General features: G+C 37.5%; 1 long non-coding RNA gene across 1 annotated transcript; it reads left to right on the top strand.

Moving 5' to 3' along the window:
* Positions 1-1,569: 1,569 nt before the first annotated feature.
* Positions 1,570-14,902, top strand: LOC116782654. The gene is made up of 3 exons (XR_004355300.1): positions 1,570-1,956; positions 3,981-4,122; positions 12,885-14,902. It is a non-coding gene; the product is annotated as an uncharacterized LOC116782654 (long non-coding RNA).
* The last annotated feature ends 470 nt before the right edge of the window (positions 14,903-15,372 follow it).

Here is a 15,372-nt window from a genome sequence, read left to right as displayed (position 1 = left end):
ACTCACACAGAGGATCCTTCTGCAGCAATACACCTTAGTAACTTAAGATCAGAATTTACTGCAAGCTACCAAGACAAAAAGGCATTGAAATCAATGATAGCTTCAATCTGTGTACAGTAGACTCAAATCTAGCTAGTGAAAATCTATCCTTTCACTATTAAAGGTAACTGGCTTGAATAGAATACGCAGACGCTTTCTCTACACTTTGTCTGTATGTTGTTTTGTAACAGCATAAATGATTAACCATTTAGTGAGAGGTAATTGCTGCAAATATATCACTAGGAAAAAAAGCTGTGCTTGTGCCAAGTAATATTTATAATAATAAAAAAGATTTTGTACATGATCATACCTTATGAAGTTTCATGATTTCTGCAGCCAACGTTACCTAAAGAAAGGGAAGGGCTCTTACAGTGGCTTGTATATGATGTGACAGTGCCAAAACAAATGGAAGGATCCTTATTATTACATCAGCTAAGTGTCTGAAGACTTAAGAAATCTTATCAATTAATAATTCAAATGTGCCATCTTGAGCCCAAGTCACATCAAACCCACATAAACACATAGGAGACTAAACCAGAAATCAAACAGCGCAAATATACCACAGATTGAATTCTCTTGAGGGAAAAATAGTTTCCCCTTCAGCTTGATGCCTGTCTTCCTGCTATTACCAAACTCAGGCTAATCCTGAGGCTAATTAACTTTGGTTAATCCTCACCAAACACTTTTGTTTTGTCACACTTACATATTTTCTCTTAAAAAGAACAGCATAAACCATGTATAGACCTGCAATAACTTGCATAAAAATCTTTCCTACCAATTTTCAACGTCATCAGGGTTTCTTCTCTTCTCTTTGAACCTCCAGGAGATTCCAGCCTGGTCTCTTTTGAATCAAAGTACCTCTTCAGAAACTTTTCTATAACCATCTCTCCTATACACTTCTACAGTGGCACCCACATAAAGATCATTAGCATACTGTGTCCTACACTCAATGTGACGATTGTATTGCACATGCTGCCATAGTTTCTGAAGTCCTACTGATGCTCTTCCAGTTTGCTTCTGTTGGCAGGGTTTGTTTAATAAGCTTGTTCTTGTTTGCCAGAAAAACCATGCACAGAGAGCACGGACAATTTACAATTCACTTTCAGTCAACTAGATGTCTGAGAACTAGCTAAATTTTGCTCAATGTGAACTGTGACTAACTATACTGATTTCTATGTCAAGTGATTTGTCTGAAGTGTTTTAGCTCCCAGCATATCACCAACTCAAGGAAAAAAACTTCAGCTCCCGAAATATTCTGATTAAATTCAGGATTTTTTTCCCCCTGAGGTTCACGCTATTATAATTAAGTTACAATTTATCAGCTAAAGATAGAACTACATCTTAGGGTTCTCCATCTCTCCTTTGTTTGCCCAAGAGACTTAAGTGACAGCCACGTATATCTGCGCATATAATCACAGAGTTACACAAGGTTTCCAAGTAATTCCAGCTGGACATTGTAAATCCCTTCAGCCATGATGCACAGCTGATCAGATGTGCTCTGGGGCAAGGAGGCAGGTGGAAGCTGTGACACAGCTCGACCAGACTGAGCAAATTGGGTCTATGAACAGAAATCAAACGGAAGAAACAAATGAGCAGCACCAGCCTTATGCTGAGAAGCATCACTTGGGGTGTTCTGACCACAAGCACAAGTGAAAAGAGGTTTTTCCAAGCCTGCAAGAGTGACAGAACTGCAATCCACACGCAGAAAATAAACATTAGAGGTAAAAGTTCCTTCTCCTGCCAGCACCAGCTGACATTTCCTCCGTGTGAAGAGAGGTGGTTGGAAAGCCAGGAAGCCACACAGCAGTGAGCTCGGGAAGAGACCCATCCCATTGCCTCTTAGGGAGCTTTGCAGGCAGGATTGGGCAGGCACACCACACTCTGCCATGCCACAGCTGCACTTTCATCAGTATGCAGGTGACTTAGATGGGTGAGTGCAAGAAGGTATAAGTTGTCCTTTGAAAGGATAATTTTAGTTCAGATGTAATTTTATTATCTCTCAGGATACAGGAGTCTAGTCCATTCCCTGTGCCAGTGGAGCAGAGAAAGGGAAGCTTGAATACACAGTGAATGTTGCCATTAGCACTTGGGTGCAAAGTAAACACTGAAAAAAATGCACACAATGCGCTGCAAGAGAGAATATCCTCTAAAATCAGTTCCCTAACACAAAGTGCTTATCACAAGTTGATTTCACAGACAGGCTTGAATTGCTAGTAATAAATGTTATAAACCATGTTCTGAAATATGTACTCATGAATAATCTTGTTCAAGCGAACTTAAATGCTTGCTCTACATAATTTTGGTTACTCTATGGATAATGACTGAAGTTATTTACAAAAAAAAAATAATAGCCAAGGCAGTAAACTTTGTCCTGGAATAAGCATTTATGAAATGCAAGCACAAGCCATATGAAAGACATAGGCTAACATTTAACTATCTGCTAGGTTAAATAAAATTCTTTTAAAAATCCAAACACAGAATATACAAACATGAGTGGAAGAAGGCTATACTAAGTCATTGTTAAGTAAATTTTCATTGTTATTATAAAATAAAAGATGTCTCATCATGATTTTGAAGATTTTGGATCCTACTGCTAATAATTCTGTGTACAGAATCTAACTCTTCCTTCCAAGAGGTTTTTTTTGGTCTGAAAAAAAAAGACAGCAGCTGGGCTGGGATGGAGTCAACCTCCTAGGAATTTGTAAAACTGTACAATTTTTTAAATCAAATTTTCTGGATCTACCTTTTTTTTTTCCCTTAAACATAAAATCTACCTGTGAATAATAACCAAAAAGTAGTTACAAAGAGAGTTTATCTCATTTTGTCTCTGCCCATGAAAAGTATTGATAAGCAAACATTATTGGTCAAAATTTCCATTATTACCTTCAGGAAATTCAGACTAACTTTATGTTCAGGTATCAAAGCAAAAAAAAAAAAAATTCATGCTCTAAAAATGTCACTTTCAGTTAATCTTTTGCCATTTTACTAAAGCTGAAAACAATCAAATCAAAGCAAATAATCTCTTTTGCAATTTCCTTAAATCATAGATGTAATACTAATAAAATTTTGGGGAAAAACATATTAATCACTTAAAATATATAGTAGTGGTAGATCTAAAGTAGTACACTAAAGTTTAAGACTGTTTTAGCCCTTTCTTGAAAAAGAAAACAAAACCAAGTGCATTGATTATTTTTAACCTAGACACAAAGCACAGCTGAAGTTTGTTTCTTAAAACTAAACGTCCAATTATTTTATTCAAACTGAAGTTAGGCAGTGAACAATGTGATTAGTTCGAACAAAAAGTTTCCACTCCAAATCAGTGTCTCACATAACACAGTCAAAACATCAAATGTTGAAAGATTTCGAAATGAAACATTTTCATTTAAGTTTGAATACACATTAAGGTGATAAAAAAAAGCTATTCAGAGAAAGAACATGCATACTATTAAAGTATTTCTGGCTTGAGACATGCACAAAAAAAGCGAGTAGTTGACTTACAGAAGAACCTTTCCAGAAAAAAATACACTATTTTATTAATATTATAGTACTGTTCAGCAGCTCCAGACAGTATTATTGATTCCCATGCTAGGCAATACAATGACTGAAGGCTTTCTCAGACAAAATACTTACTCAACTTTTCTTATACGTGATAAAAAGAAATATTGCCCCTGTTTCACAAGCAGGCTGGAGAGGAAAAAATGCAGTCATTCAAGAAATTTGTAGGATGTTTGGAATAAAGCAGGAGCAGCTCTGTGTGCTGGTTAGATAGGAAGACTAACCTCCAAAACAGAGACATTTGAGACTCGTCAAAAATTTAGTTAACTTTGCAGTTTCATCATAATTTTACAAGTTTATACACTACCTCATAATCTTGACTATGACCTCTAATATAACTCTCTACTTAACAACCAGCAATTGAGTCCTTAACTTTACTTTCACAGGGATACAGATGGACTGATTTGCAGCAGAGGACACACAGCTTTCCACAATAAGCTGACGGCTACTATGGGACACTGTGATGCACAAAGCACTCACACTTCAAAGCTGCTCTGGCCTTTGAATGTCACAGTGAGCTTCTACTGGGTATAGTTCTTGCTCTAGAAACTACATTAGCTGAATATTGGTTTAATGTAAAAAAAGGGGAGGGGGAAATCAGAGGCAGAGTAAAGATCTCGGGTCTCAAAATATCACTTTATAAAATCATTTTGGAGGTCCAGTGTTAAAATGGGTAAAAATCTGTCACTCATCATACACATTGCTGTCTTCACAACAATTCACATCTCTCACTGTTCTGATATCTAGCACAGAAGAGGAGGGAAATTATTCCTAAAGTATGAAATAAAGTTTTTTTCAGAAGCTGATGAATTCCGTTTCCAATCTTTTACCAAGTGAAGTTAAGAATAAATTCTTTTCACTTATGATTAAAATGTCTGGATTCATACAAGTTGCTGACAAGGTGCTACCCTCAGTCCTGGCAAGCAGCAACTTGTTACCCATTTAGCCTATTCATTCTGGCATGACCATAATTGTACATTCTGTGATTTATGGAGAGTGGTTATAGATGCTATACCCATGAGAATTTTTCATTTATCTTCATCCATGCATACACTAAGTTATTATTCCTCCTAAGTCTCATCTTGCTCGATATCTTCACCCACTGGCTTTGTTCTGGTGGCTCTCTGTGCTTCTAATGCTTTGTCTACCTCAACTTCATCTTCCTGACTTCTGAACAGAACTGCTTTGTTGGAACCCTTTCCCATTGGCACCATTCAAAGTTGCCTTAAGTAATGACAAGAAAAAATTATTACACGATTTCACTGAGCAGGATCAAATCTTGGAAGATGATAACTTGTTCATTGTGGTTTATGATTCTACTTAACATAATTATGTTGCTTTTTAATAATGCAAGAGCACTACTGCTAAGAAAAAGAGAATGAGAAAATATGCACCTAAAAGAGAACTGAAAAATCTCTCTTCACAATTACATTGTGCAAAGATGTGCCAAATAAAGGATTAGTTCCCCTTTAAGAAGATGTCACATAAAAGCTTAGAACTAAATTCTTAATACAGTGCCTACCTGACACAATATGCAAGTGAACCAAACATATGAGTAGTCATAGTAGCTCATATGATATTCCATTCTTATGATGTGCTCATTTTATGCTACTTTAATTGTTGCCCTTAATAGATCTAAGAAAAAGATCTTGCTTCAGGTCTTTATTTTTTGCTATATACTTGCAAAATGTGAATTTTCTCTGAGTGAAAGCAATATATAAATGTAATGAAAATACATGGAAAGCACATTATGAAAATACCAGTGGAAAACCTTTAGTTAAAAATAATTTATTGGCTAAATAGCTCTGAAGTGTTATTCTGGAAACTAATATGATACTCAAATCAAGTTTGCACTTAATTTCAGTATCTATGGCCTGGCATATTGATTTCAGCTCCAGTAGATAGCAAAAGGATCTAAAATGGTTTAAAGTAATGATTTTGTGCTAAAAAGCTTATTCCCATTAAAGCACTTCTGCTGAGGTACAAGATACATCACTAACCAATATTCCAAGGGCAAATCCTTCCATAACTATCAAAGAAATATAATATAGGGGAGAGAGGTGAATGAAATATCTACCACAGGTGTTGTAGAAAGTCATATGCTCTAATTGGTCAAAGCAACAGCTGTCTAGTTCAGTCTATAACATGAATGTCCTTATAAAAGTCTGCAAGAAGTTGCAATACAGTGACTAAATCACTACATATAAATATATGTAGCAGTCCTGGGCAGTATTGCAAGCTGTTAAAGAAAACAAGAGAAGTATCACCACAGAAATCAACAGATCAGCTCTAGTGTGTTAAGAATTAGTTCTGACTAGTTAACCAAATAATCTGAGAATACCATACCCAGCATAGGTTCAAACATCCTTATTTGGAATTTGATTCATTACTGAATACGTTTACAAGCAACATCAACATCTGGGTAACTCCAAATCAGTGCTTGGAATCATCTAGCAACTGATACCTGGGTGTCTAACTGCTAAATTCTCCTCTTAAATGGTTGAAAGTATTCTATTCCTCAGGACTGCTATATAAAAGAGCAGGCTTACTGCCCTCATCTCCCATACACCTCTTAGAGAACAACATACTTAACTCAGTACCATTGTCATTCCTGTCTGAAGTGAGCTGTTTAAATAGATTGAATTTAGAAAGAACTATTTTTTTGAAAAGATTCTGCTTTCAAAAGGAAAAAGAAAAACTGCCATCCTCAGTCCTCTGACTTGCCTGTTTATTTTGTTCTTTTCAGCAGGTTTTTTTCAATAGAGATGTCATGGAGATGATTATACACAGGAGGCCAGCCAAGCCAAGAAACCTCTTAGTGACTCTCAGAGGAGAGGTCACATGCTTTGCCAGGTAGCAGCACAAATTGGGCCCCTCCAACCAAGCTTACATTTTTCCACAGACTAAAAAAACAAACCACTGCTTATTGCCATACCCACTTTGCAGTGCTGAAGTTAAAGGAAGACCTCAGTGGGTGACTAGAATGCTGCTGACCTCCACTGCAACATGCTGTAGAACTGCCACTACCCAGAACCAGGTGACAAACCAGATGTTTGTGGTCACTCACAAGACAGGAAAAGAACCCCTCCATAACTTTGATAAATTGCTGAGGCACTTTATAATCCCAGGTGACACAACATTCATCATAAGGAAGAATCAGCTGGTAATCCCTCTGGTAATTCAGGGATCTAGTCTACTGAGACACTTCAGCGATTATCCACCTTTAGTACTCCCAGAGTCCAATACACCCTCATCAGCTTCTTTCAGATATTCCATACATGAAAGGTGTAACCTTTAACATCCCCAGTCTCCAGGAAGGCATAGGTGGGTGAAGTCACCTCGAAGCTGCTGCTCTATTCCAAGTTACTCTAATAATTGTCCTGTTTTCAAACTCTGTGCTGGACTGAGAGAAGTATTTACAGCCCCCATGCTGGTCTGGCTGACTCAGGGAGATGTTGACATCACTAGATGATCCATTCAAACATTGATAGCTCTTTATCTATCTGAAGCAAAGGCCACCCTCTGGTCTCCTCACTGTTCAGATAATCAGCTGCTTTGCCTTATTCCCTGACCTTCATGGGCACATCACCCTGTCCCTCTCCATTGATCCTTCTTCCATTGTAGGGTCACATTCCACACCTTTTAAGGGTTTAATCAGTCACAAGTACGGGGCAGGCCTTAAAATATCAGTGGTCACCATACCTTTTATGCCTTTTTTCTTTTCCAAGAGAAGGCAGGAGGCTTTATACAAAAACTTCAGGGAAAAACCCATAGGGCTTTCTATGGATGGTAGCAGCTGTTCCAACACAGGAAATCATTAATATGAAGGCTGGATTGAATCTCATTACTAATCCATGATTCTGAGAATGGTGTACACAAGCCCTTCAATGTGTAACTGAGAGAACTGAAAGTTATGCACTGCTACTAGAGAGATTAGAGAAAAAAAGAGGGGAAAATGCCTTTCTGTTAGCCAATATTGCCACAAAGCTATTCCTAACTGAAGAAAGCCCAACAAAAACCCCTCCCTCCCTCTCTGTCCTTGTAACGAAGCCTATAGATCAACAACCCTGGAGCCTGCAGTGGCTGAAGGAAGCCACCCTCTCACTTCCATGTGATAAGGGACACCTGGACCTGGTGCCCTCCTTGAGGCATTTCATTTCAAGGTCACTCCCTTGGAACAGCTCCAACACACTCAGGGGCACAAGCAGGGCTGTAAAAACCCCAGATGATGCAAAGGGAGGGTTCTAATGGGTATGAAGCAGCATCATCTCCTACCAGGCAATCCACCTTTAGTCATCAGGATTGGGACCACAGAGGCAAGAGCCCTCCTCTTTCCTCTTGATGCCCAGGTCATCAAAGTGATCGAGCTGTCAGAAAATAAGATACTTGCACCTTGATCTGCATGTTCCCTTATCATACTCAGCCAGGTGAGACTTCTGGTTGTGTTGTGTCGTGTCTGGTTGTGCAAAGTAAGACCATGGTACAAGTTACCACCTAATGTGAGATGTGACATTTGTAAAAAAGGAGTTTTCTTCAGGATTTTTTGTTGGAGTTTTTCTACCGGAGTAAACTTCTGCTCCCAAATTATTGTTGTTTCTGAATGAGTATTTTGTTAATGCTTACATGTCAAAGGATTCTCATTAGGGGGCCTTTTCACCACCTCACAAACACTTTGTGATTTTCCAGACCAGCTTTATTTTCCTCATACAGAATCAACAGCCAATACTCATTGTCCCAACTACATGACTAGCAGGTCTTGATCTCAAAGTAGGAGAAAGGAGGAAACCCAGATCCTTGGTAACATTAATATTTGGTTATCCTCAGCTGATAACTGGTGTAGACTTTTTACAACCTTATGTGTATACTAATGAAATGACTTTGTTTGTTTGGGGTTTTTTTAATGAGATTTTCTTTTGAAGCACGGATAGAAGTTTGCCAGGTGTCAGATAGGATTGATTTATTTTATGATTATCTCCTTTTACCAATAAAGTTGCAGTAGAAATTAAGGGAGTAGGATTTGTTTTGGGCTTTCCCCCCCCCCCCCCATTTTTTTCTGTCTTATATTTTGCATTTGTTTATTTAGCCCTTGTCTTTCAGGATACAAGTCTGGACTGCCTTCCAAAAGTCACAGCATTAAAATTCTAGATTTTTGATATCTGTTCTAGTTTTAATAAGCTTGTGAATGTTTTACCATAATTTCCTGTAATATTAAGATTAGGTCGCCTCCTAAATGCAGCACAGATTTGTTCACTGCAGTTGAGGAAAAGAAGACTGAAGAATAAATTCAATTCTCACATGCTAAGGAGATTTCATTTAATGAGTTCAGTAGAAAAAACAAGTCACTGTAAAGCCTGTCAGATTTGTATCTGTTCCACCTCAGATCCGTAGGATCTCAGTAGGATTATACCTCAAATTAAGAGACTGATGCTGTCACTGCTGTAAGACCAGGCTGGAACTAACAAGAAAGCCATCTCTATTATTCTTTACATGTGCTTTTCCCCTCATTCTACTGCAGTGGGAAGGAAGAATTATAACTGTGATGTTCAGAAACAGTTGTTTCTACGGAAGAAAGAGGTAGTGCACAGGTCACTAGAACACATTCCCCAAGCAAGCTGAAATGAAACCCAAATTCCTGACTTTTATCATCTTCTTGTTGCAAATATTTTGTCAATAGGTTTCAGAGGTTTATCTTTCTCTCTTATTATAGCAGCTGGTCCACGCAAAGGACTGACTGCTGCTGTCATCAGTCAGCTGGAACACACTGGAGGTGACAGAAATAAATACGATTGGTTTCCACAGCTACAAAATTGCTGTTGACTTGTATCGGTAGCGATACGGTTCCACATAATAGAATTTCTAGGAGGGATTAGTTTACTTTCCTAAGCAATGAAATAACACACATTTGAGTGTCCAGAGAAAGTCTTGCACTTAGAGCTCAACGTTATTTTCTCCCCATATGTGCACTTGTCTGTCAAGTTGGATTTTTGTTGCCTTTTTTTTTTTTTAAGCCACCGTTAGGAAATAGGGAAGAACAAGGGAAAAGTTATAGAAAGTTGCAATTCTATGTAAGATTAGTTATATTCTTTTATAGATTCCTACCTATAAGAAATTCAGATGAAAGAGTTCACAAGAGGTACCACCAGCTAACTCTGTGTATTTAATAATACCAAGTAACGATGAAATTTTACATATAAACTTTTTATTTCTAAATTGCTGTCTCATTTGCCATATGGTTTAGCTTACCAACAAGTTAATAAGAATGCTGAAATAGCATCAGATTCCTCAGCTATTTTTTTAAAATAGAGAAAACAGACACTGTTAAAGCACCATAAAAGTAATCTTCAATGCTACTGACCAACTCCAGAATCCAAGGGCTAATATTCAGCCCTGTGATTTCCACACGCAAATGAAAATTAAGATTCACTCAAAGTCAAAGGAACAACAGTTCCTCTTCCCTTCTATTTCTTTTGTGTCTGGAAGCCAACATGGTGAAATACAGCACTTAAAAAAAATTATGAAGATCCAGAAGACCTACCCAAGTCCAGCAAATTAGTCTTTGTCTTACATAAATCAGGGAACTTCATAGGCACGACAACCCATGGTAGCACTTAGAAATTTTCATATGCACTACCGTCATAAGCTCTCCAAACATTTTGGCCCTGTCTCTCACAGACATATGGAAGCCAGTTAGAAGAAATTCCACTTATTATTTAACCATTTGTGTTTAACTCTACTTGAAATTTGGTAGACGGAAAGGGATGCACTGTATCCCTCACAAATGAAGTGGTTAGACATTGTGGTCAGTTCTTGAAGAAACAAAGCCCACCAAATTCCTGATGCTATATGTCACACTTATTGTTCTGCCAGAAGAAATATTAACTTTCTTAGAAAACAAAGTATTTCATTGAGACATCAAAACAACATACATAACTGCACTTCTGCACTAGGCTTTTTTTCCCCCCCTCAGTTTTAATATTCCAATTCTACCCTTTTCTCTTCCTCTTGCCATTACATTCAACCAAGTTTCCAGTGTATTTTTGTTTTTCTCTTTAGAACAAGTGAACAAGCAAAGCCAGCCAGAGAGCCTGCCCTTTGAAATGGGCAGTGCTGTATGTCTAATTTGGATTAGTCATGCATTCATTCCAAACTAAAAGCAATGTTTATGCCTTTTTTTTTTTTCCATTATGCTTTGGCTCTTCAGCAAGTTCCATATTCATTAACACAAGTTGGCAGACAGGAATTCAGGCTGGTGTGGGATTTATTCAGGGAACAGACGCAGTATGGGCATGAGGGAACATTTCTTTCTTATAAGTGCTGTGCACACCTTCTCATGTGGATTTGTGAGACATTTTATTTGCATAAACAGCTGTCGTCTTACCTCATTTCTGCAGCAACAAATAGTACCATGTAAGAAAACTGACATAAGAGATCCTGCTCTTATTCTTCAAAGTACTCCCTTCACTTCTCTTTGCAGCTGGCTCTTCAAACTCAAAAAACCCCAAGAATTACTTTATTTTCCAGTTATATTATAAACCTGTATTGCATGAATTAGATACTGCGATGTGATTCCTGTAGATATTTTGAGGCCAAATATCAACATCTTTTTAACTTTTAACCATGTCAAAAATTATTATATCATCTATTATTCTGGTTATAACAACATTTTAATAATCGACAGGGAAAAATTCTATCAATTGAACAGCAGAATTTTGAAAGATCAAAATACCACAGATGACTTCTAGAATTCAGAGAACTATAAAAAATAGCAAACATGTTAGTACTTCATCTCTGTAAAGAATATTTCAGAGGAAAATAAAACATATATGGTAGCATATTTCAAAGAGGGAAACAAAAATAAACTTTCTAGGCCAATAAAAAGAAACAATGGTGATTTTTTTTCACAGAAATATTTTGATTCTTTTACTCGAGAGATTTTACATACAGATGCTGTTATACATTATGTGTCTATCTATGCCACTTACAACATAACCTTGATGTTGATTGATGTGTATTTTTTCAACTACTGCTATGAGGTTATTCCTTATAGGATATTGTAAAGAACACATCTCCTCCACGGTTATCCAGGCCTATGTCAAAGGCACACCTTAAAAAGGTTTGGGTTTTTTTAGGTCTCAGTGAAAAGGATCTGATGCTGAGTTTCTTTGTTAAGAATGAATAGTAGGAATTTGATGGGGGCAGGAGAGATGTCAGTCCTTGGTCTCTCTCCCAGGTGTGTTCCAGGGTAAGCTGACTATGAAACTCTGTTCCTGTACATGAGAACTTTTCTGACTGTTTGCTACTTATGATATAGCACACTGTTTTATTCAACTAGAACCATGATGATATTCAGAATATCATCTCCATAATTCACAGAAAGCATTGCTTCCAGGTTGGCAAATATAATGAAGCCTATTGCTTTCAGATTATCAAACAGCAAAATAAAATGATTAGGGGGGGAAATAACTAGAAAATATTTCAAAATAAAGGTAACATGAAGTTGCAAGAAGGATGAAGTAGAGAGGAAAAGGAACACAAAAAATTTAAAGAACACCTGTAGCTTGTCTCCCTGCTTTTCTATCCCTATATTTTGACCTTTACCACTCTAACACATCGCTTTCCCCTTGGTCTCAGACTGATTTTATTCATCACTTACTTAGTCTCTCTTCCTCCTTCCTTGTGCTGTCTTATGTAGAGCACCAAAGCTGAGAAGATCACGTGGCTCACTGTGTTCTCTTGTATCTCAGGAGCTAAGACGAACAATAAACCTTATCAGAAGTATTGTTATAAAACTCATTTCTATAGATTTCTCAAATATTCCTATAGATTTCTCAGATATCCTTATTCTCAGAGTGAATATCTCAATCTTAGACAGAAAACAGCAAAAGGCATCTAACACTGCAGCTGATGTGAACCACAGAATCATAGACTGGTTTATGTTGGAAGGGACCTTAGGAGTCATCTAGTTAAATCCCCCTGCCATGGGTAGGAATACAGTCATTTTTTTTCCTATTCACTGCTGAGAAATCTTAAAATAAATAACCTGTTTTAAGTAAACAGACTAAAAATTCTTGAACAGGCAGAAAGAAAGGGGAGAAAAATTACAGAACAGAGCTTAGTCATGCCTTGATGAATCAACATCAAGTACCCTTAGCATCACAAAATACTAAAACTTCAAGTTGGAAGGAATTTTGAGAACACAAATTTCTTTTTCCATTTATAAAAAAAAAAAAAGATAAGTTTGTTATCTTTCCTTATAATTTTATGAGAGTTGATAATTTTTTCTTTTTCAGATGCTAAAGGATTCCAAGAGCACCTAAATGTGACTAAGGGGCATAATCTCCAATGCACTGTTGGCCTGTTCAAACTTCACACCTTGATTCTTTCTTTTTACAGACAAGAGAAACCATATTTAACAGTTTCATCAAAACCTGCCACGAATACAAGATAACCACAAGTAACTTGGCAGAAGCAAAATCTCATAAAAATATAAAAATGGGTTTCTGTGCTAATATTCGGATGGAATTAATACTCAGAAAACAGTTTCCTAGATAAGCATTTTATACTGTGTTCACTGTGACAGTGTGCTGTTATTGGTTGGGACTAATGACATTTTAGTTATGTTCTGTATTCAGGACACCCTCACAGGACTGTTGCAAGGTGACAAAGGAGCTCCAGCACAACCACTCCTTTTTGAGACAAACAGCTTGGACTTAGCCAGTTACCCTACAGTTTCTAGACTGGTACTACATACCAAAGTTGAGTGAGCTATTTGAATAGCTTTCAGTCTCAGAAAGTTTTAGGTTACTAAATTTCATAAGGCTTAACTCGCATAAATTTTTCAACGCTATTTTTTCCCCCCAGACCAGAAGGACTTGTTTGAGGTCAGATGAATGCCATTTGCTAATTATGCATCCTCAAAGGTTTATCTGCTCCCATTCAAATTCACATTTCCTCTCCAGCAGCCAGTACAACTTGCTGTAAACATCTCAAACAGCGTGTAGTTGCTGCATTCATTTTTATCTGTGTTGGAAACCATCATATCACATGCATGGCCAAGAAAGCCAGGCAAGCCTGTCACAACCTGAAAGTCTCTTTTGGAAGCATTTTGGCACTGAAGTCACGCTGAAGGGAAGCCAGCATGAAGTGCCATCCAAACAAGGTAACAAATGTAGATAACAACACACATTCTGTAGCAAAGGGGAGCTGCCAGGAAGCTTTCTGAAACACCGGAGTTGCAGATCAGTCTCTCCTGACAAACCTCCTTGTCTCCTACAAATAAGAGACTCACACAGATGGTACAGAAAGATCCGCAGAAGTCATTATTTTTTCCAAGTAATTATCAAGAGTGTAATGTTCCTATAACATCTTCTGAAATAACCCAGTATCTTCTACTCCACTGGAATTTGTTTTTTCTTCCCTCTCTTCCAAAGGTAAAGGAAGAAGATGAAAGAACCGGGACTTACAGATGGCAGCCTTCATGCCTCACCAGGAAAATCTCTCATGCTTTATTTCACTGACATTCAGATTTCTCTGCTGCATGTCATACACTCTAATGACATTTTCAATAGAGATGGATGAATGATCTTTCACATTCTGAACAAAATGGCCACAAATTCTCTAAGTTATTCCCTGTCAAACTTTCTCTGATCTTTATAGAATTAGGTGTCGGAATTGCATTGCCTGCTGTTCCCATATCTCTTACTAGTACCACCCTTTTTTTTTCCTCCACTTAGATGGCTGCTTAAGACCAGAGACCTGATTATGACTAACTTCTAGAAGACCTAATCATCTCCTGCATTGTGAATCTTTAAAATTATGCTAAATTAGGACATCTGGTTTCATCTTCCACAAGTTTTCCATTCTTCCCCCCTTATTAATTCTTTCCTCTCTCATTAAATATTTGTATGCTACACTTGGGAGACAGATTTGATCTGGCTTCTCCTTTTGCATTAGTATTTTTACTCGTTACTGTATCTGAATTGTTTGATAAACACATCAGTGGCACAGAGGTAATTGTAAATCAAGTCACTTCTTTGATCCTCACATTTGCTGTAGCTTTTGTTAGTGCAGCACCTAATTCTAATTGAAACTGCTGATAAACGTGAGCCTCTTATGCCAACAGCTATCCTCTTATTAGCTCTTCTTTCAACATCCCATATTTGCAATGCTCAGCAAAGTTGAACTGCAGCAATAAACCCTCAGCTGTTTCCCCTTGTTCCTAAGATCTCCTATGAAATTCACTCCAGATTTCTTGTACATTCATCTATATGTGTAACTGTATACATAAAGATCTGCATATAAAATACTTTGTCTGTCTATGACTGGGTATTAAGACTGGCTTTCATTTAAATCTTTAGGGTTTTTTTCCCTCTCCATAGTGAGCAAGAAGGAACACACTTTGAACTTCTATTTCCTGAAGTTCCTCTACATAACTTCAACCCATGGACAGTGAAGAACCACCCCCAGTTTACACAGCATTCAAACAACCAAGAAGAACCTAAAAGGACATCTTGGTGAGGTTCCTTTGAGTGAAGCAGTGAGCGAGAGTCTATAATTCAGTGCAGTTTGAAGATCTGAAAGTAATTACTTCCACATTTGAAGCTATAAGGAAAGAATGTTCTCATTTCCATATTAGAAGGACAGGGTGGCCCAAACATATGTTCCCCCCCAGTATTTTGGGCATCTTTGTGTATGTCTACATGCACACACACACACACAAGTTATACATAGGATGGCAACTCTGCTCTATCCATCTAGTGGTTTGGTTTGGTTTTTAGT

This window comes from Chiroxiphia lanceolata, chromosome 2, assembly GCF_009829145.1.
Source record: "Chiroxiphia lanceolata isolate bChiLan1 chromosome 2, bChiLan1.pri, whole genome shotgun sequence".
Lineage (NCBI taxonomy): Eukaryota > Metazoa > Chordata > Aves > Passeriformes > Pipridae > Chiroxiphia > Chiroxiphia lanceolata.
The sequence above is the reverse complement of the archived record's forward strand: the minus strand, read 5'-3'. Positions and strand labels throughout refer to the sequence as shown.